The sequence below is a fragment of the Cnephaeus nilssonii genome, assembly GCF_951640355.1.
Source record: "Cnephaeus nilssonii genome assembly, chromosome: 9".
Lineage (NCBI taxonomy): Eukaryota > Metazoa > Chordata > Mammalia > Chiroptera > Vespertilionidae > Cnephaeus > Cnephaeus nilssonii.
In genome coordinates this window covers 78,535,790-78,555,845 of record NC_137080.1, presented here as the reverse complement: position 1 = coordinate 78,555,845, position 20,056 = coordinate 78,535,790, and positions in this window count along the sequence as shown.

Here is a 20,056-nt window from a genome sequence, read left to right as displayed (position 1 = left end):
AGTCTAGATAGAGATGGACATTGGAATGATGAGACTGATGCACAATGGTGAGAATGGCTTGATGAGATTGAGAAAAATAATCAACCGAATGCAAGGAATGGAAACCATTTTGGAGGTCTTAAAGTCCAGAAGAGGGTTTGATGCAATAGACAGCCAGTCAAATACTCATAAAGGAGAGATGCTATCTTAGGAAGGTCTGTGCTGGATGCTGATTCTAGTGTAATTTTCTCTTAAGAATAAGCATGTCCTCACATTTTCAGCCTCTCCCAATGATCAGAATCCTTCACTTTCCAGACCTAGTAAAAATTCTGAAATCTTGGAAGAAGGGAAGAAACATATGTACCCCTGTATCCCAGAAGAAAACGATCATCGATATACCTCTGGTCCTCCACCTATACCTATTTGGGAAGATCCAAATGGTGAAGCAAAAGTTTTGACTCAACCTTCCTCTATCAAGCTAAAGAAGAGTTCTGTAGCCTTCAGTATACTCAAAAGGTGTGGCAAACTTGAAAGACTGGCGAAAATCTAATTAATATAGGTTTGATTCCTTAATATAGTAAATGCCTGGAGAAACTGCTATTGAGAATCTCAAAGTAATTTGGTGAATCAGATAGGAAAAGGTTCAACAGAAAATTCCAAGTATAAATGGCTTAAGTAAGATGAAAGTTTACTTCTCTCTTATATATAAAAAAAGTCCAGAGGTAGGCAGCCTGGCATTGCTGTAGTGACTCCAGTTGTCAATGGTTCAGGCTCTTTCTATCCTTTAGCTCCACCATCCAAACCCTGGCTTCCCTCTTTAAGATTCAAATCGTGGTCCATGGTGACTGCCATGATACCCACAATGCAGGCAAGAGGAAGAGGGAAGAGACTTGGGAAAGTCTAAACGTGTCTTTCCCAGTTGCATATGCTCTCTTTGAGCACCCTTCCTGAAGTCTCCCACTACCCTGCCCTGAGGGCTCCCTGGCCATACAACTCTATGACCATCAGAGGCTGGGAAAGACAGCCTTTTAGCAAGGTCTATAAAACTGAGCCCACTAAGGCTACAAAGTAACTGCGTTTCAAAGTCTGAATATAAAGTCTTTACAAATGAAAACAGAACAAAGTGAAAAATATTGAGAGTGATAGTTGAGGTAGGTAAAGACCAAGATTGTCTAAGTATGTTGCTCAGGATTAGACAGGAAATCAAAAGAAGGACCAGCTGCCAACACTGAGCCTAGTATTCTGCCTTAGAGATTGCTGAAATGTGTTAGTTTACACTCACTCAGATTCTCCAAATATTAACATTCTACCTCTTGCCTCATATACATCCGAAATACTTCAATGTGTGTTTCCTAAATGCCAAGACATTCTCTTATATAGCCACACATGATTTTCAAAATCAAGAACTTAGTATTGAGAGAATACTACTTATAATCCATCATTTTATATAGGTTTTGGCAATCATACCAATGACATCTTTTATAGCAAAAGAAAATACCAGGTCATGCATTGCATTCAATTGGCATATCTCTTTAATCTCCTTTAACATAGAACAGTTTCTCAGTCTTTCTTTTATGACACGAGCAATTATTTTGTATCTAGTACCCAAATTGCATTTCTCCAGTGTTTCCTCCTCATAAGGGGAAAAGAGTGGCTTTAGAGAGGAGACACCTGGCAGACACTATCTGAGCCAAGCCATCGATCAGTATCACCAACCATGACACCGGTTGCCATCATTTGCCTTCCGACATGATACAATGAGAATGTACCATTTCTATGCTATTCATGCCAAGTCTAATTTAATTAATTTATTGCTTGTAATATGAAAAAACGTTCAAAAAATGACTTCCATGCTTCCCTCATCTATCTGTTTTAATTACATGATGAACCATGTGTGTTTATAATCTCAAGTACTGAGGTCAACCACCTTATTTGTTCAAGATCTAAATAGTTTGCAAAAGCGGATGAGTGCTCTAGAGTACCAAGTACATTTTTTTCACTCATGATCACATCTGGATTTCCATAACTTCCTTCAACGTTTGTATCAAACCAATTATGTTAGATACATAATATTTCACTATTCCTTTGTGTATAAATATGTAGACTCAGAATCTGGAAAGTTAAAAGGAAAATTTAGTTCCCATCCCATGTTGCAGAATGTGAAAGAGAATAATATTGCTCACTGTGTTATTTTTTGAACCAATTCCTAAATTTGGTTTAGGTTTCTTCACTCAGAACAAAATATCATAAAAATATTTTAAAGTACTTGTTAAGATAAATTTTCTGTCTCTTGTCCCATGAATGTCCAAAGTATAATATTGCAATTATTTGCATAGAGAATGAAAGCTGTATTTTTCCCCATTGTCTAGTAGGAACTAATGCCAAAATTAAAATTTTCAGAGCCAGAAGAGGATTCATTCCTTATGAAACCCAAGCGACATGGTAATGAAAAGAAACATGTTTTCTTTATCAGCATTTGTTATTTATCTTCCGTTACATATCTCATTCATTTTATTTGTTTCATTTTGTATCAGGAATTAATCTGGAATGTCTGATTTTAATTACAGATCCCCTTTATGCAAAACTTTTAAAATATGATTTTTAATATAATTTATTCCTAATGTCAACTCCTGTGGACAAGGAGTATCAGCAGTTTCTAATAACCTCCTTTTAAAGATTACATGAGTAATGATCCAAGGAACAGGGCAAATGAAAACCACTGGGGAAAAAATCAAAGAGGTAAAAGCAAACATAAAATCAGTAAGTGAAAATAGGGCAGGACTTGCTTTCAAAACAGAATAATCTACTCCCTAATGACTCAAGAGATGTCTCTCACTCACTGCACGGACTCAGGATGGTCTCTTAACATAGAACTATCTTTTGACCCTATTTCCCTATATATCAAAGGTAATAACCAGGCTTCCCTGTATTGTCCAACTAGAGGTAGCTAATTTACCATAATAATTTTACCAAAATTATTATGGTAAATTAGCATATGTTCTTAACATATTTTTAACGTACCACATAATGAAATTTTGTACCTAGGCTTTAGTATTTTGTTACAATTACTCTAAAATATTGTTTTAAAGTAATCAAGTACTGTTAGTAAAACAAAGGTGGTGTTATTGCTGCTTTTTTTTTTTTTAGTTAATTCACTCTATATAATATTTAAATGAATTACACATCTGAACAAAAACATTTGACTACATCAGTGAACCAATTTATCCACCATCCTTTGCACATCTCTGTCACCAGGAAATTGATCTTCTTTTCTTTTTTCCTCCCCTGAGTGAGATTGTTGGCTGGATGAAGAAACAAACTACTAGATGCATTTGGAGGTGTGGACTGACTCTTTAGCACCAAGGAAAATTTCGTTCATTCCCAGAAGAGATCCTCTGCTCAGAGCCCCGCCTAGCTCTGGCTGGCTTCTCTCTGGCTTGCACGCGAAATCTTCATGTATCAAGTTCAGGAGGGTCAAGTTGCACCCAATTCCTCTTGAGTCATTTCATTGGCTTTAGAACTCCACCTTCAACTATAACCATGGGCAAATATCTATCAGTCAAATGCACCTTCCAATATCATTAACATGATTTTCCAGTTGCAGTTGGGAGGAGGTTTCTTTATATTTTCACAATGCCTGACACTCATTTCTCCTGCGTCTCTCTCTCTGTGTTTTTCCTTCTCTGCTTTCCTTAAGTTTTAGCTGTGCACCCACCTTCTCCTATTAGAAACCCTCTCTGATTCAAGTCATGTTCCAACTAGTACTGCCTTTCCCTTCTATCCATTCCCCTGTTAGACTAGGTCAGGCTCCTATCCTATATAATAAAAGGCTAATATGCAAATTGACCAAACGGTGGAACAATCAGTCGCTATGACATGCACTGACCACCAGGGGGCAGACGCTCAATGCAGGAGCTGCCCCCTGGTGGTCAGTGCGCTCCCATAGGGAAAACACTGCTCAAACAGAAGCCCTGAGCTGTGCTTACAGCTGGAAAGCACAGTGGCGGTGGTGGGAGCCTCTCCTGCCTCTGCTGCAGCGCTAAGGCTATCCAACTGCTGGACATCCCCAACAGTTCCCGGACTGCGAGAGGGCACAGGCCAGGCTGAGGGACCTCCCCTGAGTGCACAAATTTCATGCACTGGGCCTCTAGTTTCCATATATAAGTGGGTTTTAGCCTTATATACATTGCTTCCCTGATTAAATACAGAATCAAAGGAATCTTATTTCAGTTTCTTCTCATCTCCAGATGGTACAGTGGGCTAGTACATGAGATAACACACACAACAAATGTACTTAGAACTTTGTCTGACACCTGTTAAGTGTTAGCATCACTATTATCACCTAAGGTGCTAAAGACAAGATACAGGCATCTAACAAATGTTTGTATATTAGTGCATGGTTTATTTATGTATTTGGTTTTCGTTATTGAGCTCCATTCTTCCATGGTTAAGTTATGCTGATAAGAAAGTTATACGCATTCGAAAACTGCATTAAAGGAAGAGAAATGGTGGATTAGTAGTGTTTTCCTTAGTTATTGTATGTTATAAAAGTTTACTAACTACCATCATAGCAAAACTATAATCTGGTTCTATCAAATACAGTGCTTCATTATTCTTTCATTTCTATTCTCAGAAGAAAGAGCAAATATTTTATCTCCCATCACAAAACTTTTAAGAGGGTCTGTAAATGTTAATATGTGTGTGTTAGGGTATGTGCTTGTAACCAATAGACCTGAGGAATTAAAGAGAAACATGCTTGAGTTGTTTCCACAGTGAGAGGTAGTAGTGAATTGCAGGAGAAAACTTGGTGGAGGGGGAAAAAAACAACCCTGAAAATTAGAAGGTAGAAGAGATGGGGTTTTGTTCTGACCCATGTATGACCTTAGACAAATAATTTCACCTTTCTGAGCCTTACCTTCCTCCTCTGTAAAAGGATGGGACTGGCATTAATACCTCCCAGTTCTAACACTGGTCTTCTAAAGTCCTCACACAGAACAAGTAGAACTGACTGTTTAACCCAGTTCTGTTTTTATACAGTTGACTGAATTTAGTTGAATTGAACTATATATTGAATAATGTACTTTTCTATTTATATTAAAAATATAAGATGTATCATTCTAAAACATTATACAGTCTTTTTCTCTCAAATCTTGCAGGGGGGAAAATATGTATCTGGAGGCAGCTGACCCAATGATTCTCTCTCATCATTGATGTTTCTATCTCCCTCTCCTTTCCTCTTTGAAACCAATAAAAATATTTTTAAAAAATTAAGTGAGCTAATACATTTAATGTGCTTAGCATAGGGCATGGGACATGGTAAGTTTCAACAGGTAAGTCTTCTCTGTTTTGTGTACCATAGACTTGTTTGAGGATTATGACTTAAATTCCCTTAGAAAATTACAAGGTTATTCCAAATGTCCCATCTTAATCATTGAACCAGCAAACCCTAGACTGGGGTTTCTCAACCTCAGCACCATTGTTATGTTGATAATTATTTGTTTAAGTGCTGTCCTATGCATTGATTAATGTCTAGCAGCATTACTGGTCTCTAGCTACTAGATGCCAATATCATTCCCCACACCCCAAATTGTAACAATTAAAAAATGTCTCCAGACATTTACAAATGCCTTCTGGGGATCAAGACCATCCCCACGTTGAGGACCACTGCCTAGACAGAAAGTCAACAGCTCACCACATGCTGCATCTGTTTTCTTTCCTTTCTGCCCATTTTCTCTCTCTATTCATCTTTCTTTCCTGTGTCTGATTTCTTTTTTCTCTTCCTGATATTCTTCTTCATTTCTTTTTTCTGACTCTACTACATGTGATTTTGCTTTGTTATTGTCCAAACCACTGGCCTGTATAAGTTAAAAAATAGCTGAATCTGATGAACACCCATAAGGCTAAGGGAACAACTTGGAAGTCAAAGTCAGGTTCAGATCCTATTTCTGTCATTTATCGGTCCTTACAGTTTGGAAAAGTTACTTAATCTCTTTGGGCCTTGTTTTTCTCATTAAAAAACTAGAGGAATAATACCTTTTTCATAGACCCTTTGAAGATTAAATTAAGTGAACTAATGCCCAGCCAGCATGGCTCAGTGGTTGAGCCTCAACCTATGAACCAGGCTTGATCCCCAGTGTGGGGCATGCAAGAGGCAGTTGATCAATGATTCTCTCTCATCATTGATGTTTCTATCTCCCTCTCCCTTTCACTTTGAAATCAATAAAATATTTTTTAAAAATTAAGTGAGCTAATAAATTTAATGTGCTTAGCATAGGGCATGGGAATGGTAAGTTTCAACGGGTGAAAAGTATTATTTAATAATACTAGGTTACTAAAAAAAAAGGAAGCTATACTATTCACAGTGAAGAGATTTTAAGAAGAGTTCATAATAGAAATGAAAGCATTATTATTGTTAGTTGTCAAAACAGGTAGAATCTAATCAGTCTAAAGAAAATAAATGTAACATAAAGGGCAAAGTGAATGATGGTTGTCTATTGAGTCTTTCTGTCATGTTAAATAAAAAATTTGCTAATTTAATCAAAGTGTCTGTAATATGACTTTTACTATCGGAACACCTGCATTCATTCTCAAATATAAGTCAGTGGTACTAGAATATATTAATACAGGGTAAGGCAAAAGTAGGTTTACAGTTGTTCATATGAAAATAGTACAATAATTAATAACAAGTAATATAAGAATACACTCTGTGTTTTGTGTACTCAACTGTAAACCTACTGTTGCCCCACCCTGTATAATATTCATTCCAAAATAATGGCTCCCTTCTTTTATTGAAGACAAAAATTTTTAGCTGGAAACAATAGTTTAACTCACCAAATAATGTTTAGAGAAAAAATTTAAAACATCCTGATTTATTAGACCTCTGGTCTCTCTGTGTAGCCAACATCATTTGTTTCTTTGAAGTCACTCAAAAGGTCACATTGCAGCCAACATCATCACATGGTCTAAAATTGTGTGCCTCATTTTTTAATACTGTCCCCATAACTAGAACTGAAATGAAAAGTATTTGCAAAAATAACATTAATAAAAAAGAGTAATTGCTCCTAGATACCAGGTTAAGAATAAATCATGGTCAGACTTGCACTATAGATTTGTGAGAATCAGGGAAGTTTCTGCCTCATAAGCTCTGGAACAGATCCTTTTTAGCAACTATAAGTAATTGACTACTTGCTGCTAAGTCCAGTTTTCCCCATGTGTTGTCATTCAACACATGGCACACTCAGTCACACAATCCTGATCCTGGATTCTGAGACCTAGGGAGGTAAAAGACCAGCCAAGGCCAGAAAGTACATTGGGGTCCAGGCCAAGTCATCAGTTCACAATTGAATGATCTTTGTTTTCCTTGGGCCAAGGGGCAAGAGCTACTAAACTGGTAAGAGATGTAGCCCTGAAGATAGGCTTTCATTGCTAATGGCATAAATCCAGTCCTGGGAATGCTTAGAGTGAGACTTTATTGCACAAAGTCACCACTGGCAGAATATGGAAGAAATGAAAAGTCTGAAGAAATCACAAATGTTGAAGAGGATGTAGAGAAAAAAACAACCCTTATTCACTGCTGGTGGGAATGTAAACTAGTACAGCCACTATGGAAAACAGTATGGAGGTTCCTCAAAAAATTCAAAATATGACCCAGCAATCCCTTTTCTGGGTATCTACCCCAAAAATGTGAAAATACTTACTCCTAAATATCTATGTACCCTTAAGTTCTTTGTAGCATTACTTATGGTGACCAAGACATGAAAAAAAACCTTTGATGAATGATTGGATAAAGAAGATGTGGCCCTGGCCAGTGTGGCTCAGCTGGTTAGGTGTAGTCCCATGCACTAAGAGATCACAGGTTTGATTCCTGGTCAGGGCACATGCCCAGTCTGTGGGCTCAATCCCCACTGGGGAGTATGCAGGAGGCAGACAATCAATGTTACTCTGTCTCTCCCTTTCCCTTTCTCTCTCTCTCTCTCAAATTTATAAAAACCATTAAAAAAAAAAGATGTGGTACATATATACAATGGAATACTACTAAGCCATAAGAAGGAAATACTGCCATTTACTACAACATGGATAGATTTTGAAAGTATCATACTAAATGAAATAAATCAAACCAGAAAGGACAAGAACCATATGACTTCACTCATGTGTAGGATATAAAACAGAGAGCAAGAAATTAACAAACAAAACAAAGTCTGACACAGACAACAGTATCATGATTATCAGAGTGAATATATGGTGACAAAAGGAGACTAGACTTGGGGTGAGGAACACACAATGCAATATACAGTTAATGTATTATAGAATTGTACACTTGAAACTTATATAATGTTATTAACAAATGCCACCCCAATAAATATAATTTTTAAAAGTCTGGGATCTTACAGCCTGATCGGAAACATATAGACCCTCCACACACACATACACATATCTGTGCATTTCATATACCAATCACTAATCATGTTTTTTACTTAAAATAAAACAAAACTCCTAACCTAAAAAGTAAAATTTGTTAGTAGTAGGATATCTAAACACTAGATAGCCAAAACCGGTTTGGCTCAGTGGATAGAGCGTCAGTCTGCGGACTGAAAGGTCCCAGGTTCGATTCCAGTCAAGGTCATGTACATTGGTTGTGGGCACATCCCTGGTAGGGGGTGTGCAGGAGGCAGCTGGTCGACGTTTCTCTCTCATCGATGTTTCTAGCTCTCTATCCCTCTTCCTTCCTCTCTGTAAAAAATCAATAAAATATAAAACAAACAAATAAACACTAGATAGAATGTGATGTTACTTAACACTTTACTTAGAAACTAAAATTCTACTTAATAGTTTCATACTCAAGATCACAAACTCTTTTCATCCTATATTTCATTTCCATTACTAAGACAGTAGAATCTTTCTAAGAAATTTTCTTCTCTGACTTATCCTTATATTTGCACAATACATTGCAAAAAATGAGCTCTTACTAAATATTTATTTTTTAAAATATATTTTATTGATTTTTTACAGAGAGGAAGAGAGAGGGATAGAGAGTTAGAAACATCGATGATAGAGAAACATCGAACAGCTGCCTCTTGCACAACCCCTACTGGGGATGTGCCCGCAACCAAGGTACATGCCCTTGACCGGAATCGAACCTGGGACCTTTCAGTCCACAGACCGACACTCTATCCACTGAGCCAAACCGGTTTCGGCTTACTAAATATTTATTGAAAAAATGAGCCCCACAAAAGCATCAAATGGCTTCAGAAGCTGTAAATATGTCCTAAGTCAAGTTCTCATTTCAATTCCTTAGAAGCTTTCATATAGTCTCATGCTGGAAACTCCACGTTTCATATATTAACCAAAATTCTGAAGGAAATTGGTGAAATGCTGACTGATGTCCTGGCTGGTTTGGCTCAGTGAAAGAGCGTCAGCCTGAGGACTTAAGGGTCTTGAGTTTGATTCTGGTCAAGGGCCCATGCCCAGGTTGCAGGCTCATTCCCCAGTAGGGGGCATGCAGGACACAACAGATCAATGATTCTCTCTTACCATTGGTGTTTCTACCTCTCTCTCCCTTTCCCCTTCTCTCTGAAATCAATAAAAATGTATTTTTTAAAAATCTGACTGTTGCCCAGCTGGTGTTGCTCAGTTGGTTGAGCATTGTCCCATTTACCAAGAGGTCACTGGTTTGATTCCAAGTCAGGGCACATGCCTGGGTTATTGGCTCGATCCCCAGTAAGGGCCGTGTAGGAGACAGCCAATAGATGTTTCTCTCTCATCTATGCTTCTCTCTCTCTCTCTCTCTCTCTCTCTCTCTCTCTCTCTCTCCTTTCCTCTCTCTCTCAAAAAAAAAATAAAAATCAATGAAAACATTTTAAAAAACTCAAACTGACTGCCCATGCTTAATTAGGTCTTAAAATATTTTTTTTCACTCTATGTTTAGGTTGTGATGGTAGAGTTAAAAAAATATTTTACAATACAGAAAAAGAACATACTTCACAATTTCTTTATAAATAATAGTGAAAGTTTCTTAAAGAATCTTTACCTTTCTTTGCAGTTAAGAAAAGATTTAGAGCCCTAGCTGGTTTGGCTTACTGGATAGAGCGTTGGCCTGCGGACTGAAGGGTCCCAGATTCAATTCCAGTCAAGGGCACATTCCCAGGTTGCAGGCTCAATCCCCAGTGGGGGGCATGCAGGAGGCAGCCAATCAATGATTCTCTCTCATCATTGATGTTTCTATATCTTTCTTCCTCTCTGAAATCAATAAAATATATTTTTAAAAAGAAAAGAAAAGATTTAGAAAGAATTGCTTTTCTGTTAATTGTGCACTTATTCAATCGCCTAAAATGTTTTGTTGTTGTTTTAAAATTATTTATTTAACATACCTTTCTGTGAGTTGCAGTGACACAGTATTACAGTAGTATATGGAACAAAAATATTTGTTTATACAAAAGAACCCAGAAATAAAAGTTATTGTTCATTGTTTACAGTGACAAAGCTCTAGCTAATAGTTTAAAGATTTTTGAAACTTGCTCAAAGGAAGTTTGGCTTGGAGTGTGATCATTGGATATATTTTCTGCAAAGGATTTATTTCTTTTAGAAATCAAACAAATGCCCCTCAAAAATGATTGCAAATGAAAGCCTAAAAGGCCCTTCATCCATACGCTAAATAAATAAATGTCCTTTTTATTCATTCTATAAAGCCACCCACAGAAATCCTATTAAATATGGGAAAAAAGTGATAATGACAGAAGCAAAACAATCAGAAACTGACAGACCAATAAAGGCTATTGAGTATAATTACTGTGTGATGTTATTTCTACTAATAGAAATCAGATAGTATATGTAGTACATGAAGATATGGGCTCAGTAATTGCACAATTCCCCAAACAGATAATACTTACACAGATGCAGAAATAATGGGATCTCACATCTCAATGCCAGTCCTTTACAATTACTAACCTGCTAACCTCAAAATGGTGTTGTAAAGGACCTCCTGCCCAGCGTTACCCCACTCCAGACAGAGGCCTCCCAGGCTCTGCTAGCATCCTGGAAGACCTCAATCAAAGCTGCCCTGTCCAGTCCTACAAATTTTTAGAAAATTATTTCCTCACACTGAGTTAAATCAGCCTTCTAATAACTTCTCTCTAATGATCTTTATCCTCTATCTTTAAAACAGGGGTGGGGGACCTTTTTTCTGCCAAGCACCATTTGGATATTTACATATAACATCATTTGTGGGTCGTACAAAATTATCAACTTAAACATTAGCCTGCTATATTTGGTCAAACATTTAATGAACTCAACCCTAATGCCTTGGCAGGACTAGACCAAATGATTTCTCAGGCCTTACATGGCCCTTGGGCAGAAGTCCCCACCCCTGCTTTAGAGGGAAAGAGAATGTTTTTAGCTAAAATGATTTGATTGAATTTGGGCTCGCTGCTTTGCTCTATGCAGGCAATATAGCAGTGAATAAGACATATGCTAATTTTTTTCCTCTACTCTGTCTTCCCCAAGATTAACCCCAAATAGTAGAAGACAGAGTTCACATCCCCAAGTTTTCTCTATTCTAGGATAACTATCCCAGTTTTCTTAACCCTTTCTCCCTTGGCATGGCTTCTAGGACTTGCTTTAATCCTGTCACTGTCTTTTAGAGACCTTTTGGTTTATCAGGGACAGTCTAAAGCAGGCCACCCATTCAACACAATGCCAGAAATCCAGTCTGACTGTGGGATTGCAACTTATCTGGACCTGAACATACAATCCTTACTAATGCAACCTGGGATTTCACTCACTATCTGTGTTTATCAGTCTCAACAAGTTGCTGTGTATGATGCTGCTGTGACTATTGTGTTCCAGAAACAATAAGAACCCTGAGCAGTGGAAAACTGTAGGTATTTTCATGTCTTTCTCTGCCAGTCTGGAATCCTCCCTTTTACAGTTATGTTTTAGTTGCTTTTATCTTTGTTAAATTAGATTTGGGAATTTGTTCCAGAATATTAGCCTGTCAAAATATTTTTGAATCTTCATTCTGTAATCCACTGTACTGACTATTCCCCGACAATGTCTAGCACCTGAAAAATAATGAACACATCTTTTAATTCTTCTTTTGAGTCACCAATTTTTTTTTAACATTAGAAAGAAGAATAAGACTAAGAACAAAGTTTCATGGTAAACTATGAAAGCAATTGCCTCAAATTTGTTTTTGTTAATCAATCAACTTATTGGGGGGTGGGGAGAATTATTCAAGTAGCTGCAAATCTGTGATGGTAACAGTAGATTCAATATACTGAGTATTTCCTTATGCTAGAGGCAGTAGGTTATTATGATATGTATTATCTCCTCATTATGACCACCTCCATGCAATGGTTATTGCTGTGTACATATTTCATATAATAAATATGTCTCATATATGAAAATGTTTCAAACTAGAGGCCTGGTGCATGAAATTTGTGCACTGGGAGGGGTGTGTTCCTCAGCCCAGCCTGCACCCTCTCCAATCTGGGACCCCTCGGAGGATGTCCAACTGCTGGTTTAGGTCCGATCTCACAGGCCTAAACCGGCAGTCGGACATCCCTCTCACAATCTGGGACTGCTGGCTTCCAACTGCTCACCTGCCTGCCTGCCTGATTGCCCCTAACTGCTTCTGCCTGCCAGCCTGATCACCCCTAACCACTCCCCTGCCAACCTGATCAACACCTAACTGCTCCCCTGCCAGCCTGATTGCCCCCAACTGTCCTCCCCTGCCAGCCATCTTGTGGTGGCCATCTTGTGACCACATGGGGGCAGCCATCTTATGCAAGGGCATGATGGTCAATTTTGCATATTACCTCTTTATTATATAGGATGTTTCATATAAGGAAATTGAGGTTCAGGGAGGTTCAGTAATTTCCCAAATGTCCAGGAGAGTAAGTGGCAGATCTGGAATTCACACCCATCTGTCCACTCCAAAGCTCTTGTCCTTAGTCAAAAGGCAGACTGCCCCCCAATATTATCACTCAACTAGGAGCCGGAGACACATTTTTGAAGTGTCTTCATGATCTGCAGGGACTTTGTGTCCCCTGCCTAGTAAATCCATAACAAAAGGAAAGGAGAACGCGGATAGTCTGTTCTTCCTGAGTCCAGGCTGGTGTCCAGGCATCTCCTCCTTCCCTCCCAGAGTGCAGGACTAACCCCTTGACAACCTACACTATCATTTGAGGGGTGGGGGCCGTCGGGTAGGGGAGGAGAACAACAGCATGATTCCTGATCTTTGTTTCCAGTTCCCATCTTTTCCCCTCTTTCTGAAAATGAAGTGTTTTCCAGCCTCTGCTAGTAGACATTTCTTCCTTTCACATACTTGATCAAAGGTTACTGACCATAATGTCAAGATCAAAACTGCAACCCCTTTTACTGCAATAGGATGTCATTCTTCTAGACTTAGATGCTTGACTTCTTTAAAGTGCCTATGAGGTACTGTTAAAATGATATCCTCTTCCCTCAAGTTGTATTCTTTTCTTTCCTTTGTTTGCTTTCTTCTAAGATGATATTCCTAAAAACTTTTTGTGTGTGATTAGCATTTACCAAAAGATCAGAGTCAGTTCTCTTAAACTGCCCTCTCCCTCCCCACCCCCGAGGGTCCCAGAGAGCTGAGATTTTGTGACAACATGTTCAGAAAGGAACACTTTGCCCTGGCCGGTGTGGCTGGGTTGGTTGGAGCCTCATCCCTTATACCAAAAGGTAGCAGGTTCATTTCCTGGTCAGGGTACACACCCAGACTGTGGGTTCACAGGGGAGAGGCAGCTGATGCAGCTGATAGATGTTTCTCTCTTATCTCTTTCTCTCTCTCTCTCTCTCTCTCTCTCTCTCTCTCTCTCTCTCTCATCAATAAAAAATTAATTAATTAAAAAAGCAACACCTCAGTTTTAAACTTTTCATTACTTTCTATTTGATGCTTTCATAAATCTCACCAAGTCCATTTCTAAGGAAAAATCTTGGATATCAACTAGTAAATCAACCTCATTTTATAGATGAAAAAGTGAGTCCTGGAAAGGCCAAAGGACTTGCCCAACATAACATAGCTGGTAAGAGAAAGAATCATCTTATGTTAAAGAAATAAAAAGGGTCATAAAGTGAGTATCATTCTCTATTTTTATCAAAATTCATAGATGTGAGTTTTAGGAAGTAGTTCCCATATAATGCTAATTTCTCCTGAATGTCCCTTGTACTTAAGAGATGCTTCAGCTCTGATGCTGTGCATTGTATGTGTTTATTCATGCTTTAAAGGTTATATTTCTGCTCTACATCTTTCTACGTCTTTATTTGCAAATTTTTCCTCACAGATGTGTATTGGTCTATTGGTTGCATTTTGAAACCAGATTGTTTAGTGTTCTCACCCTTTGAGATTACTTCTTCTTAAAGCAATAACATGGAAATGTCCACAATGATGGAAACACCTGTCCTCCTGCATTAGTCACGCCAGGAGAGAAGCGCACCTCTCACGTTTTGTATGTCAAATAGCCACTGGTGTCGGAAACAACTGTTCTGTGGCTGTTTGCATCACTTAACCAACACCCCCCACCACCCACCCCCCCGCCAGTCTTCCATTCCTTAACCTTTTTATCTCTAGGAAACAGAGATTTGAAAAATGTCCGCTTGGCAATTGTATACCCCACGATTAAACAGAAAAACCTAAGGACATCAGAACACCCCAAATGTATGATAAAATTACTCCTGCTCCCCCAAAATCCAAGAGAAGCAGGAGTTTCCATAGTCACAATGATTTTCATTCTCACGGGTGATTTCAGCTTTTACAAATTCATTGATTGAATCCTATGGTTAAAGAAAGAAATGTGATTTCCTTTGCAGTGTTGGCCTCCATCAGTATGATCATGAAGAATCAATCTAGAGATGTCTAGAGATGGTTTAATTTTGTAAACACTGATAAGGCAAACAATTGCTCCCATTTTGTTTCCTCAAACCCAGATCACTAAAACCTCTGTGGTAGCAAAGCCCTATAAATCCAAGCGCAGGTGCTTGAATTGTAGTTTCATTACAAAAATTACATTCAACAGTAATTTTTCCAAATTGATGATAAAAATACATAACCAAGATTCCCCCAAAATATGATGAAAAACCTTGATCTTAGAAAGATGGGAGGAAAATAGAGTCAGGTCATCACAATAAAAAGTGCAACTGTCATGTCTTATTAATCAACTCAGGAGACAATCATGTTTCTTTCTGATGGGTAAGAGGTGGGGGTAGTGTCTGGGTATGTTGAAGAAATCAGTGCTCCCTTTTCTCTCTTCCTTTGCCTGTTTATAAATCCGGGGGGGGGATAACTTTGGAAAAACTTAGTAGTCCCTAAATGCTGCCTTTTTAAAAAATATATGCTTTTATTGATATAGAAACATCTGGCCTACCTCCTGCATACCCCCTACTGAATGGAGCCCACAACCCAGGCATGTGCCCTAATCAGGAATCGAAGTGGTGATCTCAGTGCATGGGACAACACTTAACCAAATGAGCCACACCAGCAGGGTCAAAGATTGTCCTCTTAATTTAGAATGAAGGAAGGCAGACAGCATCCTGATGCTGTGGGGGAATTGCTGAGTGCATAGTGGGAAGACCTCAAATGGGATTCCCACCTCCACTTTCTAACCAGGATAATTTAGCAAGTTCCCTGACTGAAGGAAGTCTTCACTTTGCTGACACCCAGCTCCAGTGCCTTGTGTCAATGCTGAGAAGTTAAATTGATGTGCAAAGTGACAGTATCAAATAGTCCTTCACAAGCATTATTTTATTGAATTCTCACAATCATTCCCAGTTCATAGCTCAGTACACTGAAGTTCATGCTATTAAGTGGCTTGCCCCATCCCTCCTGAGAATGAGAAGAATCAGGGTCCTGACTTGACACAATAACCCTAATTCTAAGTCTTGGGTTTTTTTGTGGCCATTCTATTATTTTTATATTTTTGGAAGATAAAAAAGGGAAATCCTGGTGAAGCATGTAATGTGTAAAAGAAAAGGCAGTCCATCAGGCAGCCTCAAAGGGAGATAGTTTATGAAGCCTTACCTCATAGGAATGGGGGAAGGAAGTCTGAGAAATTTAGTTAATTCATAATTATATTTTTATGTTTTATATTTTTTAAATTTTTATTTATTTTTTGAATCCTTAAAAATATATGTTTTTATTGATTTTAGAGAGAGAGGAAGGAAGAGGGATAGAGAGGTATAAACATTGATGAAAGAGTAACATCAATCTCCTACCTCCTGCATGCCCCCTACTGAGGATCAAGCCTGCAACCCAACCTGGGCATGTGCCCTGATCAGGAATCGAACCCATCACCTCTTGGTTCATTGGTGGAATGCTCAACCACTGAGGCACACTGGCTGGGCTTGAATTTTTTTTTTTTAAGTCCCCACAACTTAGGCATGTGTCCTGACCTGGAATCAAACTGGCAACCGTTTGGTGAATGGGATGACGTTCCAACCAACTGACCTACCCTGGCCAGGGATCTTCCAAATCTCTTTGCATGACAGTTTGCATCTCAATCTCAGTAGTCAGACATCAGCATCAATGTGGCTTCCTCAACGAACTCCATCTAAATTGGCCCTTCCCTTCCAGTTATTCTTTTTCCAGAATTATATTTTTTTTAGAAGAAATAAGAAATAAGACATGGCAGTGCTGATAGTTGACCTTGATTGAATGTAAGACACTTTTCGGTAACTTTTTGTTGTTATTTAAAACCTACAACCAAGAACCGCCAGCAGAGGGCTCTATGCTAGTGCATTCGCTTTCCATCGGTGTCTCTGACATTCATCTTAAAATATTCCCTCCGATATCGGAGGCTGAGAAAAGGAAGGTATTATTAACTCTTCCGTCTGCTGTTATAAACGGGCATAAATATAAGTGAAAGTGGAAATACAAATATAACTGCCTAGGATTCTCCAGCACGCTTGGACCTAGGCGAGCCTGTGCGCGCCCTAAAAAAATAAAAAATAAAATAAAATACGGGCACAAAACAAGAAGACAAGAAAAAACGAAATGATGATGAAAATGCATATTAGTCTCTAAATTTCACTTCTAACCCAGAGTTTGTTTTGTCTATGCGTTTGCATTAATTGAGTTATTGTGGGAATATTTTCTTACATTACGTGATTGGAGGTTGAAATACAACAGAAATACAACAGAAAGTTAAGGGCAAGAAAATTCGGCTCAAATTAGGAAATTTTTCTCGGTAGAGATTGAGCTTTTATTTGTACATTTTTAAAGGCGTTTAAGCTTTTGAGATGCTGAAACAATCGTTTCTAAAAGTAGTAGATATAATACGAATTCAATTTAAACGCTCTTAGCAATAACAGGTTTTCAAGAACCGAAAGAAATTGCAGTAGAAGAAATCTAGCAACCTGGCATGGTGTGCTTGTACAAAATCCCGACAGAGGGCGCTGTTGCCCGCTCAATGACAGAGGCGGCTCCCTAGGAAAGATTTCCCTTGCAATTTTTAAGATTTTTTTGAATAATGCCCACGTTGAAAAATTGACTCGGTTTTAATTATTGTTATGTATTTCTTTGGCTATCTCTTTATATGTGTGTATATATTTTTAAATTTGTGCTTCATTCTTAATAAAACTAGATTGGTTATTTTTCCGTTTTCTTAAAGAATTTATACACATTTTAACGAAATATTTCAAGACGTTTCTAATTTTAAAAACACCCACTATTGGCATGTGCAAAATTTGAAATGATACACAAATAAGGCTATAAAGCAGTTATGCCAATGTATTTTTAAAATAGTCTTATATATGAAGTATCTCTCTCAGGTTTTGTTTTTTTGTTTTTTGTTTTTTTGGTTTAACCCTTAGAGTCTATTTATTTTAGGCTAATCAATGATATACCAAAAAAAAAAAAAAGGAGAATCTGTTTAAAGCATTTGAAAGAAAATTAAGATCTTTCCAAATGCTTTTCATTTTGGGTAAGAATGATCTTTAGATTTAAAAAAAGATAATGGAGGTATTGATTTGAAAGTGAGAAGACAATTATTCCCATTAATAAAACTGTGTCTAGAAAACCTGAATTTCCAAATCTATAATCTTTATCTTGCAAAATATTGATCTGGGACTGGTTGTAGGACTGGAAAGGGTGGGAAGGGAGGGTAAAACCCGTCTCCAGTCCCACCACACAATAAAATTAGGAAGAATGTCCAAACCAGCTCTGGGGGCCAAGAAAATAAATCTTTGCTTATGTTTCTAGTGGAAAATCTGAATAGATTTTGTATAACTTAAGGTGTTAGTATTAAAGCAGAGGAAAGGAGGAAGGAAGGAAGAAAGGAAGGAAGGAAGGAAGGAAGGAAGGAAGGAAGGAAGGAAGGAAGGAAGGAAGGAAGGAAGGAAGGAAGGAAAGAAGGGAAGGAAGGAAGGAAGGAAGGGAAGGAAGAAAGGAGGGAAAGAGGAAGGACAGAAAGGCAAAGCATAAAAATTAAAACTGTAAATTAAGGTAGGGTTTCTTTCTAAAGTTCCTTTGGAAGCACCTTCTTTGTGTTCCTTTCATTTCACCTAGCATTTAAAAATTTCAATTTAAAATCTGCTGAATTGTTCATTCTGCACTATATGAGGCATCCCCTTGGCTTTTGCGGAGCCGGTGTCCGGAGCGGTGTCCGCAGCCCTCTCCTCGGTGGCGTCCCTGCTCCAGCGCGCAGCGGCAGCAGTCCTGAGATTTACAGACAATCGCCCTTTGCAGATTCATTCTTATCAGGTTTAATAACTTCCACCCCAAATTGCCCTGGTCCCTCCTCATTCCCTCCTGTCATTTATTTTCTGCCCCAGGGGCGGAGATCCTCCGCTGGACCTCCCTTCTGGCTGTGGGGATCCTTCCGCACCCTGAAAGGGAATAGGGGGGAAAATAGAGGGGGTGGGAAAGAGGGGAATGAGGTGAAGAGTCCCCTTGTGATGAAATTCAGAAACCCTGTGCCTTAAAGGGCTCCCAGGCTCCAGGTTTGGGTAACTTCGTTGTTATCGTTGTTGTTGACAGTTGTCCTTATTAAGAGAAAAACAAACACTACACAAATCACCTTACTAGGAAAAAATATATCAAAACAAACAAAAACCCACAAACCCCGAAGTATTTTTCAGGTTGCCTTTAAAGAACATTCTGCTCAAACCTTCCAAAGGTTTAGGTGACTGTTTTTGATCCTCCGTGATTAAAACCACTTAAAAGTTAGTTATAGACAAACAGCTGTGAATCTAAAATGTACTATGTCTCCTTTCGGCAAAGAAGGCTCCAGAGCCACTCATTGTGTAGATGGGGGCATGCGCCTGTGTTGCTCCCAATATCTGAAAAAAGAAAAAAAATAACTTCATAAAATGGAGACTCCAGCCAAGGAAAAGATGGCACATGGGATCTGTTGAAAATACATACAAACAAGCGGTAAAATGGCAAACAGTGCAGACTGAGGTGTTCATATAGTATTTAAGTTATCCACTGTGTTCATCAAAATGACCAAAAAACGTTAGCAATGGTCACTCTGGTGAGCTGGCTTTTTGTTCTACAGTGACAGAGGCACAGTTAAAAAAAAAAAAAAGTTATATAGCCATCCACACAGAGAGATCACCCTTAAAATCCCAAAATCCAGCTTTAAAAATACCCTCCTGCGGAACACATACGAATAGGAGCTTTTGTGTTTAAAAATCTCACTCATGGTCTCCCTTTTAAAATCTAGATAGAAAAGTGTGTGTGTGTATTGGGGGGGCTGTTGGCCCCCTGGTTTCTCATTATGAATTTTAAAGTCTTTTCATTAGTGGCTACAATGATTCATCATTTTCCATAGAGAGAGGCTTTTTAAATGTGTATATTTCTATTAATCACACGAATCAACCATCTTTTTCTCCTTCCAATGCATGGGGTAGAGTCTGCAGACGGCGTGACCCAAGGGGTGCTTACATAACTAAATGTGGGTATCTGGGTGTAAATCCGTGTTTATGATTTTTATAATATATATATGTCTGCGGGTTGCATCTAACTCCTGAGTGTGTAATCATGTTTCTTCTCTCTGCTGAGGCTGGCTCGTCCAGCCTATTGTTTGAGACAACAGATATAAGTTGCGACGGGAGAGGAGCG